Source organism: Apium graveolens, chromosome 3, assembly GCF_009905375.1.
Source record: "Apium graveolens cultivar Ventura chromosome 3, ASM990537v1, whole genome shotgun sequence".
In the NCBI taxonomy this organism is placed as follows: Eukaryota; Viridiplantae; Streptophyta; class Magnoliopsida; order Apiales; family Apiaceae; genus Apium; species Apium graveolens.
Window position 1 is genome coordinate 288,078,939 of NC_133649.1, and position 13,166 is coordinate 288,092,104.

Consider the following 13,166-nt stretch of genomic DNA (forward strand, 5'->3'; position numbering starts at 1 on the left):
ATAAAGCAGTAATAATCATTTGTTTAGTGGGAACAGTTTTTTTTAAAACTGAACGTGCAATGTAATCATTACTTATTTACCATGCAGGTGTAAAGGTCTGTTCCACTTCTCATTAACTGCTGTCACGTGGGGTGTCTAAGTAAAAGAGATAAAACATTTTCAAATCTTTTATTTTTATTTTTATTCTACTCACTCTCTTTCTTTTCTTATTCTCTCTCACATTTTCTGACGGTTTTCTTTACAGACATTTTCTCAAACACCTTTCAGGCAAACAAATTTCTCACTTATTTCAGATGGCGCCCAAGGATTTAATTGTTGATGGAGCCAAGTTTATACCAAATAACTATGTTGCAATCTTGAATAAGGCTGAAGCTCCATCAGATCTACACTTTGTGCAAGATTTATTAGCCAATAGTGAGATTGGGTATGCTTTGACCCAACCCCAATCTATTTCAAGCAAACAAGTGCTGACATTTTGGCGAACTGGGCTATTTGATGATGATAGTGCTACTGGTACTCCAAGCATTATTTTCACATCAGGAGATGTCGAGCATGTGGTTACTCCTGGAGCAGTTCGTAAAGCTCTCCACTTACCTGAAGGTTGTACATTCTCAACAATGGAGGATCCTGTTTTACAGCAGCTTATGGCCAGTCTGGGCTATGAGAAAAGTTTGGGAAAGCTGGGTCAACTGAAAAGATCAAATATCAGAAAGGAATGGAGCTTTTTCTTTGATTGTATCACAAAGGCATTCGCCAATAAATGCTCCAACTTTGATGTTATTCCCATCATGAGTCAGCAAATCGGGTATGCCCTTATCCATCAAACTCATTTTGATTTTGCAAGTGCTGTGCTAGGTTTCATAGGGGATAGGATGACAGAGGATAGGAATGTAGTATACTTTGCTAGATTCTGTCAGCTTATATATACTTTTTGTTGTGCTGATGAACCCAAACTAGACAGTGATTTAATTCCACCCTTTAAGCTTGCAAATAGGGCTTTTAATGATTTGTTACATGCTGACAATAAGAAACCAGTGCTGAGACCCTTACAGATTCCTCAGTCAGTAAAACAGATCTTGGTAAATGCTGATCCACAAACATACACATCTGTTTACCCTGATGTCCAACCCACCAACACATCACAGCCAACACAACAGCCATCAGAACATACCATCTCTCACCAACCTCAAACTTCTCAACCTCAACCAACTCAATCCTCCATCAGGACATATTACAAACCAACACCGTCATCTCAACCTCAACCTTCAGCACATCCAGTGAAGCTTTCATCTTCAAAACCCAAGAGGACTAAGATAGTACCTCAGTCTCAACATAAGAGAAGGAGAATTGTTCTGAGAGATGAGTTAGATAATGATGAACATGTTCCAATATCAGAACCTATTGTTGTAGAAGCTGAGAAGATCTCTTCTCAGAAATATACTGAAACTGGGAGTTCTAGGCACCTCAAAAGGCTTAAAAAGCTAAATTCTGATGATGAAGCTCCCAAAGTCTCTAATTCTGCAAAGAGACTTAAAAAGCAAAGAGCCAGGAGGGCTGTAAGTGTATCATCACACTCTGAAGAAATTCTGGAAGCAACAGCTAAGGAAGGAGGTCAGGAATCTCTGATCCCAACAGAACCTATAGTAATTGAATTACTTCCCACAGCTGAATCAGACTTTACTCAAGCTCAAAGGTCTCCTATTCAAGAGCAAGAGGATATTCCAGAGCAAGTGTCTACACCTCCTGCGTCTCCTCTCATTAATCCAGTACATGTTGAAGACCCAGGTACAAGTGCTGAAATTGATATTCATAACTTGACTGTGCTTGAGGTTCTGTACTTGGAAGCTCCACCAACTCAACTCACTCAACCGACAACATCAGTTTTGGATGCTGATTTCAATATAGATATTCCATCAACACCATTTCTGAATCTAGATGATGAAGATCAGATTTTAGGTGGGCATCAAAATTTGGATGTTGATCAGAACTTAGTTGCAGATCAGAATTTAGAGGATGATGTTGAAGCCTCTATAGCCTCACATATTGTTATTTTATCAGAGGATGCTGATACTGCAGGCTCTGTAAGTTCTGATGCTGACAATGCTGAAATTACTGGTGAAGCTGCTACAAATGTAGATGCTGATGCAGCTGGTCCTTCAGGACATGCACCTCAACAAACAGTTAACAAAGCTGATTTGATTAAGAAGTTTGTTAGAGAGGATGCACCAGTACCTTGGAGTGAAACTCCTAGAGAAAAGGAGTGGACTAAGGAATGGAACAAAGTTACTTTTGTTCCTACTGAAAAAATTCTTGCTGAGCACCTTGCAAAAGCTGATGAAATGCTGATAAATGATGATTTCAAGGCACAGCTGAGAGTTACTGCATTGAGTACAAGGCACCTTCAAGGTCAACACTCAATAACTCATGAGAAGGTGAATAAAATTCAAGAATCTCTGATCCATCAAGATATGAATATAAAATTGGAAAAGAACAGATTTTTCAAGCCAGCCTTTGACCGAATTGGGTATATTGAAAAGACTCAGGAGAAGCAACAAGATCAAATTTCTGAAATTCTAAAGAATCAATCTTCTCAGCAAACTCAGCTCAATGAGATCCAATCCTCAGTGGAATTGCTTGTCTCTCTTCTTTTACCTGCTGATGCCAAAAAGGGGGAGAAAGTGATTAAGTCCAAATGCAAATCTACTCAACCACTGAAGGGTAAGGATGATGGAAATGATGACCAGGGAAACTCTGATAAGGGTAGAGGTCATGGTCAAGGTAAAGGTTCTTCATCAAGGACAACTGAAATTTCTGCACAAAGAACAAGTTATGATGCTGGTAGAAGAATAAGTTCTGATACTGGTAAAAGGATAAGTTCTACTGGACATTTGGAACTTGATGAAGAAATTTCAAAGAGATTATTTCTCAAAGAAAATCCAGGAATGGACTTTGAAAGTCTAAAGGAAGAAGAAGCTAGATTTTAAAGCAGAAAATGTCAACTCCAAGTCTAAAGCTTCTGTTGTTGAAAAGAAACTTCCAAAATCTAAGGGTATTGTGATTAAGGAAAGGACAAATTCTGAGGCAACCAACGTCAAATCACAAGTGGAGGTAGATCCAAGAACCAAGGGCAAAGAAAAAATTGATGAACCTGGAAAGGAATATGTGCCAATCATGGATGAAGAAATAATTGATGAAGAAGATGCTAGTCTTACTCTGATGAAAAAGAAGATTTCTCAACCAACCTCTGACATGGCTCAAGTTGTTCAGAGTCAAGATGTAGTAAGTTCTGATATGACAGTGAAGCAAGCAACATCTGACATAGCTCAAGTTGGCTTGATATCAGAAGATAAGGAAAAGGAAACCTCTGACATTGCTCATGTTAAACCTTCAAAGATACTACTACCAGGATTCACAAAGGCTAAACAGACTCAACCTTTGAAGACTACATCAAGTGGTTTTGAAGCAAAAGTTGTTACAGGAAAGCAAGCAAGAGACAAATCAGGATTGGGTAGTTCTAAAGAGAAGAGAATACACAACACTACCAATGATCCAACTTCCTTAAGTGAACCAGGTGTAGGAGCAACTCCTGAAAGATTGAATCAACTTGAATATGTACAAATGGTTTACCACTCTATTTTGAAAGAAGATATCATGTTATACTTTATGACAGATGGGAGGGTATTCCAGATCAGGGAGAATGCAATTTCATTGAAGTATTTTGAAGAACTGGAACATGTTCTATTTCTACTTCAAGTGAAAAACAGATCAACAGATGGTGCTGCAGGTTGTTTAAAATCAAATATTCAAAGACAGAAGAAACTTTACTCTGTAAAGTCTGACAGGCCATACTGTCCTAAGTACAGATCTCACAGTGGAGATATTGTTAAAATGAAGCCTAATACTGCTAAAATCATCACTACATTTTCTGGTATTAAGGGACTTGAATTCAATCTAGAGTCTGATAAAGCCTATATCATCAGACTAGATCAGGATATAAGAAAAGATAAAATAAATGATCTCAGGGCTGCTATCTTTCAAACTGGTGAAGATACAGTTGAACTGAAAAAGGCTAAAAGGAGGATGGTTAATGAACTTGAATATGCTGAGAGATGTCTGTTGAAGAACTATCTCAGAACAACTTCTGATATCAAAGAGATCAGAAATTGAAGCCAAGTCAAAGATCTAGCACTGCTTAAATTCTGAAGGATATACAGACTGAAGCTGATATCAGACTTTGAGGATGGTAAAGCTATAAGGACTGTAAATTGTAGTTATCTAGTCAAATTCTCAGGCATTTGTACTTAATGTTTTTGACATCATCAAATATCTGTTGAACTTGTATATTATGCTAATTTACAAGTTGGGGGAGATTGTTAGATATATTTGTGATGTCATGACTAATATGATTTGTGTCTAGTTTTCAGATCTTACTTAACAGGACAAATCAGTACTTAACTGGAAATTAGTATTTATACTGAAGTCAGGACTTACGATATCAGAACTTAAGTCGTCAGAACTTAAGTTATCAGGAGATATTTATCAAGAGATAATATCAGGACTTAAGGAGACTTTCAGATAATGAAGGCGGCTGATTGAAAGGAAAGAAGATCAAGACAAACATAAGAAGAGATATGCATGGAGAAGAATTCTATGAAGAATAGAATACTTGGAAGAAAAGATAACTAGTTGATATATATTAGGAAGCATAATTATATTCGATATCAATTAGAAAATTATCTTGTAACTGTGTAGTATATAAACATAGACATAGGGTTTACACTATATGTGTTATCTTAATAGAGATTATTATTCATTGTAACCCTAGCAGCTCTCGTGATAATTTGTTCATCACTGCGAGAGAACTGTTCTTTGTATCAGAGTTTATTGTGTTGAATAAAATCTGTGTTTTGTTACTTGAGTTCTTATATTCGATTTAATTGTGGTAAACACTGTATTTAACCCCCTTCTACAGTGTGTGTGACCTAACATATTAATTTGAGAACTCTGTGATGCAAGAATTGCACACAGCTGCTTACAAGTTGAACTTACAAAGAACAGAGAAATTCTTTACAGATATTGCCTTATCTATTTCTCTGGAAATTGCTTACTTACTTGGATATTGTTCTACTTGCTACACTTGGTTTATATATCACCAAGTTACATGATAAAAAGACAAACAAATAAGACAAAAATGTTTCTTAGACTAATTTCATGCTTCTTCATTTCTCAATCCAGCATCTTTGAGTATCTTTAGTTTAGAACGGAAATGAAAATGCTTCTTTGTTCTCTACAACCTACAAATAGGCTGCCACATTCCATTTGCATACAATCAACGCATGTGACTGTCAAGTTACTATCAACCACTTTTGAATTTGATCATTCGTTGAAACTCTGTGGGATCATCCATTGGGACTTTGTTGGATCATCCGTTGAGAGCATGGTTAAACATCCGTTAAAGCTCTAGTTGATCATCCGTTGAAACCTTGTGGAACATCCGTTGAGAGCATCTTCATAGCAGTTAACTCTATTTCACTTATACAAGATTACAAGGCATATAATATTCACAGTTAGCCAACCTATCTTGCATATCAATCTAGTAGTCAACATGACTTAAGACATTCTACAACATCTAGTTCTCTACCGCATTACAGTATGCAGAAATGTGCTACTAATCTTATTAATACATAAGCTACCCTTTCAACAGATGTTAAAGTGCTCATCCGTTGAAAGTTACAAAATCACTAAGTTAAATCTACTAAGGTGTTTTATTTAACTTATCATCAAGTACACAACATATTCCTAACAATCTCCCCCAATTTATGTCTACTGGAATTATAGGCATAAATTAAGATAAACTTGATGATAACAAAACACTCTATGAATATACACTGATTTCTAGTAGATAAAATTAACAAGTGCTGCTATTTATTGAAAATTATGTAGAGGAAGGTTTACAGAGAATCTCACGAGCCATTTTCAAGGTGCTCCTCTAGATTGAGCAGATTAAATTTATTTCCTTGATTGTTTGAATTTATTTCCCAATTTCTCATTGTTTTCCTCAATCTTGTGTTGAAGTTGCCTATAAAATTCAGATTCATCTTCATTTATCTGATCCATCTTTTCTTGCATCTCCATGAGAGTTTCATTACTTGAAATTTTTAGCCGATCTTCTAATCTGAAGAATCTTTTGATGCATTTCTCATCCTTAAACTCCATCAACCAATAAGGCCTCAAATGCACTCTATCATGTGTATGGAATTGTTAGGACTCTTGGGAGTGCATTTGGGTTTCTTCTGCTGTTCATTATCTCCTCAATTTTATTCAGCACCATCTTTTTGGCAACTATATTGAACCCAAAGTTCTTCTTTATTGAGGAGAAAATCTTTACCAAGACAGAATAGCTTTCATTGAGAATTCTGTGAAGAGGCCAAGTTAGCTCTTTTCCACCCTTATACCTGAAGACCAATCTCTCTGGAAGATGCTTGTAAGCATCAATATCTCTAACTTCTTCTAGCTCATCCAGATAGAGATCTATGTCTGAAAATTCCTTGATGTCATAAATAAAGAGTTGGTCTCCCTTGTTGACAGTTGGTTTGGGTTTGGCTAAGGCTTTGGATTAAAGTTTGACAGGCTTGGACTTTTTGATTGCTCTTTTCTTTGTTTTCCTGGGTTTGGTTTGGATTGGAATGTTTAGATCAGGAAGAGGTATGATTTCCCAATCTACAGGTTCATCTTTAGGAATTATAGGTTCACCATGGAAATTCATGTCAGGATAAACTTTGAATTCAGCCTGCTCCATTGTGGGCATGGCTGTTTGACTTGAGATGGTAGATTGGGTTAACATATATTCTTCCTTATCTTCATTAAAATCCAGCTTCCTCTTTGGTTTGAGTTTGTATCTTGGTCTCTTTGTTTGCTTTGGTTCTTCTTGCTTTTCTTCATTGATTGACTCAGCTATCACAACTGGCAATTTAGATTCCGTGGTTGCAGGCTTCTTAGCTTGGTTCTTGGAAGAAATAGCTTGTAGTTGTTCACTCATTTCCTCTCCTTTTGCCTGAGAGCAACTCAGCCTCTCACTCTATTCACTCCCTTCCTTCAATCCTAGGAGTGATTATACAACTACTAAATTATCTGCACTTGTAACAATAGTTGAGATTTCAAGTGGTGAAGTGACAGTCAACGGATGAGAAACATCTGTTGAGGTAGTAGTTGAGAGTTTCAATGGATGACTGCTGTTGAGCACATCCGTCGAGATACAATCACTAGTCAATGGATGCAGAATATCCGTTGAGATAGTAGAAATGACAGAGTTTGGAGTGGAAACTACTGTAGAATCTGTGGTGATTGATTTGAGATTTTGCACAGACTTCTCAGTAGAGTCAGAAAGAAATGGCAAGTGAGACAACAAATCATCCAAAAGATGATGCTCACTTGCTTGAGATTTTGGATTCTCCATGAGAGTTAAAGATGGAGAATCAGGAATTGATGTGTGAATCATATCCTCATCCAAAGAATTTGTGGGTGAGTTTTGTGTGTTAGGTGCTTCTGTTGTAAGAGATTTTGGCTGGGACTCCACATTTACAGGAGCCACATCAAACTGACTTTGAGAAGGTGCTATAACTGAGTCTTTGACTGCAGTTTGCAAAGTGTGTGTGCCCTGTGTATCCCCAAGTATTTTAGATTTCTTCTTTCTTATATAAGTTTGGGGTAAGTCTGTGTCCCTAACCCTTTTAGCCCATGCTCTTGGTTGAGAGATTTGTTCAATAGTTACATCCTTTTGGGAGGATGCAACTAGTAATGAGCTAGATTCCTTATTAATCACTACGGTTTGTTAGGAAACTACAGTGTGGCTAGGCTTGGTAACACACACCTTTCCCTCCTTATCCTTAGGGTTTCTTTGATTTTTACCCTGTCCCTCACCAGGCTCACTTCCCTTCACACTCCCCTCTTGGTTTTTAGTAGATTTTAAAACTACTTTCTTTTAAGAGAAACTAGAGTGGGTTTTCTTTGACTTGGATTTGGAAATTTTTGATTTTGTGGCTTGGGTATGCACCTAATTGGTCACTGTAACAGATGCCATAGCTGCAGTTGATGGCAAAAAAACTTGTGATAGAGAAGTGGAGGGGATAGAAGTGTTTACCTCACTAACCCGAGGCTGCTCCATAATTGGCATGTAGATAAGGGGAACATCCTTATGGTGATTAGCCCTGTTAAGGTCAGCAATAACTCTTCTCTCTTGAACCCAACAATCCAAATTGTTGGTTGGGTTTTCAATTGAGAGATCCTCAGAAACAAAGTTAGCTATCATCATAAAGAATCTAGCATAATAGATGTTCTTATACCTCTTCTTAATATCTCCTAATTTACTCCCTAATTCATACATCACAGAGGTGCTGCAATTAAAATACTTTTCACTAAGAAGCATATAAAACATGTTAACAAGTGAATAAGTTACAACATCAAAATTGCTAAATTTACCAGAAAACACTTTAATAAAAGAATCACATATGAAGCTCCATTCTTTCCTAAAGCCTAGTCTCCTAACTTCACCTAACTTGGTGGCAGTAAGAGCATAACCCATATAAATAAGCATGTTACTCACATCAGTATCTGTATGTGGAGCAAGAGTGTTTATTCAAGCAATTTAAAGCATTTTTCAAGAGCATCACAGTTAATACAGTGTTCATTACCTTTTAGAGCGAAGGTAATGGTTTTATCTTTGGAGTTGAACACAGCAGTAGTCCAAATCTCCTCAACAACTTCACAGTAGATGATTGGAGACTCAAGCATAGCATAACTCAGTTTGCAGCTTTGAATCAAGTCCATCATTTTGTGATAGTCTTCAGATGCAAGAATTTGCTTATTCACCAAAGCCACGAAGTTGTTCTTTTCATATACATATACAGTTTGAGACATGATTTTGACTACGAGTGCCATTACTGTGATTGAAAGTGGTTGCAGAGAAAGGGGTTTTTGCTTTGGAGACGAAGAGAGATTAGAGATAGCTTGAGAAAGATAAAAGTAAAAATGAAAATGAAATTAGCTTTTATACTTTCTCAAAAAGTAAACGGTTAAAAAAATAAAAGTAAAAATAAAGTAGTCAATCAAATTAGCCCAAAATAGCCGTTTAAAAAAACTGTCAAAATTCTAATGATTATCCATCGAAGTATACTTACAAGCTGTAAGTAAATTCGACGGATAATATCTAGAATTAACGGCTAAGATTGAGTGCAATTCGACGGATAAGGATTAAAGGTACCCAGAATAATATTTGATACTTCAACGGATGATAAGATCCAACGGATATTCATTTTCAACGGATAATGAACATCAGTTGAGATGTAAATTCTGACTTAGCCAAAATTTCATCTTTGACAAGAAATATCAAGTTTTATTCTAGCTGCATTTCAAATTGCTTAGACATCAAAATAGATTAAGAGTAATTAAGCATACATAACTCACTTACCAACCTAGTAAATGTGGATTCATCAAGTGGCTTGGTGAAGATGTCTGCAAGTTGCTTCTCACTTGGAACAAAATGAAGTTCCAAAGTACCATTCATAACATATTCTCTAATGAAGTGGTACTTGATGTCAATGTGCTTGGTCCTTGATTGTTGTACTGGATTTTCAGTAATTGCAATGACACTTGTGTTATCACAGAAAATAGGAATCTTATTCACCGGTAGACCATAGTCCAACAGTTGATTTTTCATCCATAAAATCTGTGCACAACAGCTACCAGCATCAATATATTCAGCCTCAGCTATAGAAGTAGAGACTGAATTTTGCTTTTTACTGAACCAGGATACTATCTTATTTCCTAGAAATTGACAGGTTCCCGTAGTACTTTTTCTATCAATTTTATAACCTGCATAATTTGTATCTGAATAACCAGTTAGATTAAAATAAGAATCTCTAGGATACCAAATGCCAAATTTTGGTGTTCCTTTAAGATATATGAAAATTCTCTTAATAGCTACTAAATGAGATTCCCTAGGATTAGCCTGGTATCTAGCACAAAGACAAGTAGCAAATATTATATTTGGCCTACTAGCCGCTAAATATAAAAGTGAGCCAACCATGCCTCTATAGCTTGAAATATCCACAGACTTTTCAGTAGTGTTTACTTCTAGTTTAGTTGTAGTGGCCATGAGACTTTTTACAGATATGTAATCCATTAAGTCAAACTTTTTTAACAGATCATAAATGTATTTGGTTTGACTAGTGAATATTCCATCACTAACTTGTTTAACTTGTAGACCAAGAAAGTAAGTTAGTTCTCCCATCATGCTCATTTCATATTTACTTTGCATCCGTTTGACAAACTTTTTGCAAAGTTTTTCATATGTAAAGCCAAATATAATATCATCTACATAAATTTAAACAAGTATACTAGAGCCATTAACATTTCTAAAGAATAAATTTTAATCAACAGTACCTCTTGTGAATTGATTTTCTAAGAGAAACTTTGACAAAGTGTCATACCAGGATCTAGGTGCTTGCTTCAATCCATAAAGTGCTTTCAAAAGATAGGAGACATAATCTGAAAAATTAGGGTCTTCAAAACAAGGAGGCTGACTGACATAAACTTCCTCCTCCAAATCTCCATTCAAAAAATCACTTTTAAAATCCATTTGATAGACTTTGAAATTGGCATGGGCTACATAGGCTAGAAAAATTTTGATGGCTTCAAGTCTTGCAACAGGAGCAAAGGTCTCATCAAAATCTATTCCTTCTTGTTGACAGTAGCCCTTAACAACCAATCTAGCTTTGTTCCTGACTACTATGCCATTTTCATCCATCTTGTTTCTGAATACCCACTTGGTGTCAATAGAATTCTTCCCTTTAGGCTTGGGTACCAGCTTCCACACTTTATTCCTTTCAAATTGGTTTAGCTCATTCTGCATAGCTAAAACCCAATCAGGATCCAAGAGAGCTTCTTCTACCTTTTTAGGGTCTTCCTGAGATAGAAACCTGCTATATAGACATTCTTCTTGAGTTGTTTTCCTAGTTTGCACTCTTGAAGATGCATTACCAATTATTAATTCAAAGGGGTGATCTCTAGTCTATTTTCTCTATTATGGTAGATTAGCTTTAGATGAAGAGGCCTCATAGTTGTCTTGATGAGTGACTGGGTTTTGATTAGAAGAAACTCCCCCTGAGTTTATGGATCTTTGACTTGAAGTTGGAGTTCTTTCTGATTGTGATCTGTATTGGCTTTCAACTCATATTGATGTCTCAACGAATGTTGATCTTTGCCTTTCGATGGATGATGCAGATTATCTTTCAACGGATGATGCACTTGGTCTTTCGACGGACATTGAATTATGTGCTTCATTTATTGTAAATTTTTCTGCATTATCTTTACATGTTGTTTCTTGATCACTTTCATCATCACTATCATCACAAATCATCTCAACATTGTCAAATTTGAGGCTTTCATGAAAATCTTCATCTTGCAGTCCTTCAATCTTCTTATCATCAAACACAACATGTACAGATTCCATAACAATCTTGGTTCTAAGATTGTAGACTTTATATGCTTTTCCAACTGCATATCCAACAAAAATGCCTTCATCTGCTTTGGTATCAAACTTTCCATTCTGATCGGTTTGATTTCTTAAGATATAACATTTACAGCCAAATACATGAAGAAAATTTAATGTTGGTATCCTATTCTTGAACAATTGGTAGGGTGTCATGCATTTTGCTTGATTAACCAAAGAAATATTCTGAGTGAAGCATGCAGTATTTATAGCTTCTGCCTAAAAGTATGTTGGTAACTTTGATTCTTCTAGCATTGTTCTTGCAGCTTCAATAAAAGATCTATTCTTTCTTTTTACCGCTCCATTTTGTTGTGGAGTTCTTGCTGTTGAGAATTCATGCATGATCCCATTTTTTTCACAAAATAATCTCATCACAGAATTCTTGAACTCAGTTCCATTGTCACTCCTGATTCTTCTAACTTTGAAATCAGGATGATTGTTGACTTGCCTTATGTGATTGATGATGATTTCACTAGCTTCATCTTTGGATTTGAGAAAATATGTTTAAGAGAACTTTGAGAAATCATCCACAATTACTAAGAAGTATCTTTTCTTTGATATGGACAACACATTGATTAGTCCAAATAAATCCATGTGCAGTAGTTGTAAAGGTTCTTCAATTGTTGAATCAAGCTTCTTTTTAAATGATGCCTTGATCTGCTTTCCTTTTTGACAGACATCACACAATCCATCCTTTGAGAATTCCACTTGTGGAATACCTCTTACCAAATCTTTCCTGACTATTTCATTCATAGTCTTGAAGTTAAGATGGGACACTTCTTGTGCCATAGCCAACTTTCATCTTGACTTGCCTTTCTAAAGAGACAAGTGACAGATTCTGCATTTAATGAGTTGAAGTCAGCTAGATACACATTTTCTTTTCTCACACCAGTGAGAACCACTTTGTTGCTTTTCTTGTTGGTCATAACACATGCTTCAGAATTGAATGTTACTGAGTTGCCCTTGTCACAAAGTTGCCTGATACTCAACAGATTATGCTTGAGTTCATCTACTAGGGCAACTTCCTCAATGATGACATTGTCCTTTGATATTAAGCCATATCCCACAATATAACCCTTGTTGTCATCTCCAAAAGTAATACTTTTGTCAACTCTTTCCTTGAACTCAGTGAGCATGGTAGAATCTCCAGTCATGTGCCTTGAGCACCCCTATCCAAATACCAAAGATTCTTTCTGTTTCCCTGCACACAACAAAATCAAATCAATTTGATTTTGGTACCCAAAGTTTCCTTGGGTTCTGTTTTTTTAGCCTTTTTCTTAGGTTTCTTAGGCTTGTCCTCATTTGACTTAGGTATCTGAGATTCATTCTTATTTAATTGAGTAGATCTTTTAAAACCATTCATCATTACAGAATTATCATGTACAGGTTGGTTAACATGGAAAGACATATTATGTGCAAACATGTTATTCCAGTAAGACATGCTAAATGGCATTTGTGGCATACTGAATGCAACATAGTAAGGATTTTGTGCAAATGGCATATTAGCAAATTGTGCATTCAAATTATGTGCAGGCCTAACATTCACAGACATTGTAGGCGTGTTAGGAAATGAAGAAGGTGCATACATGGGTTCGGGCATAGCAAGTTTGCAATTAAC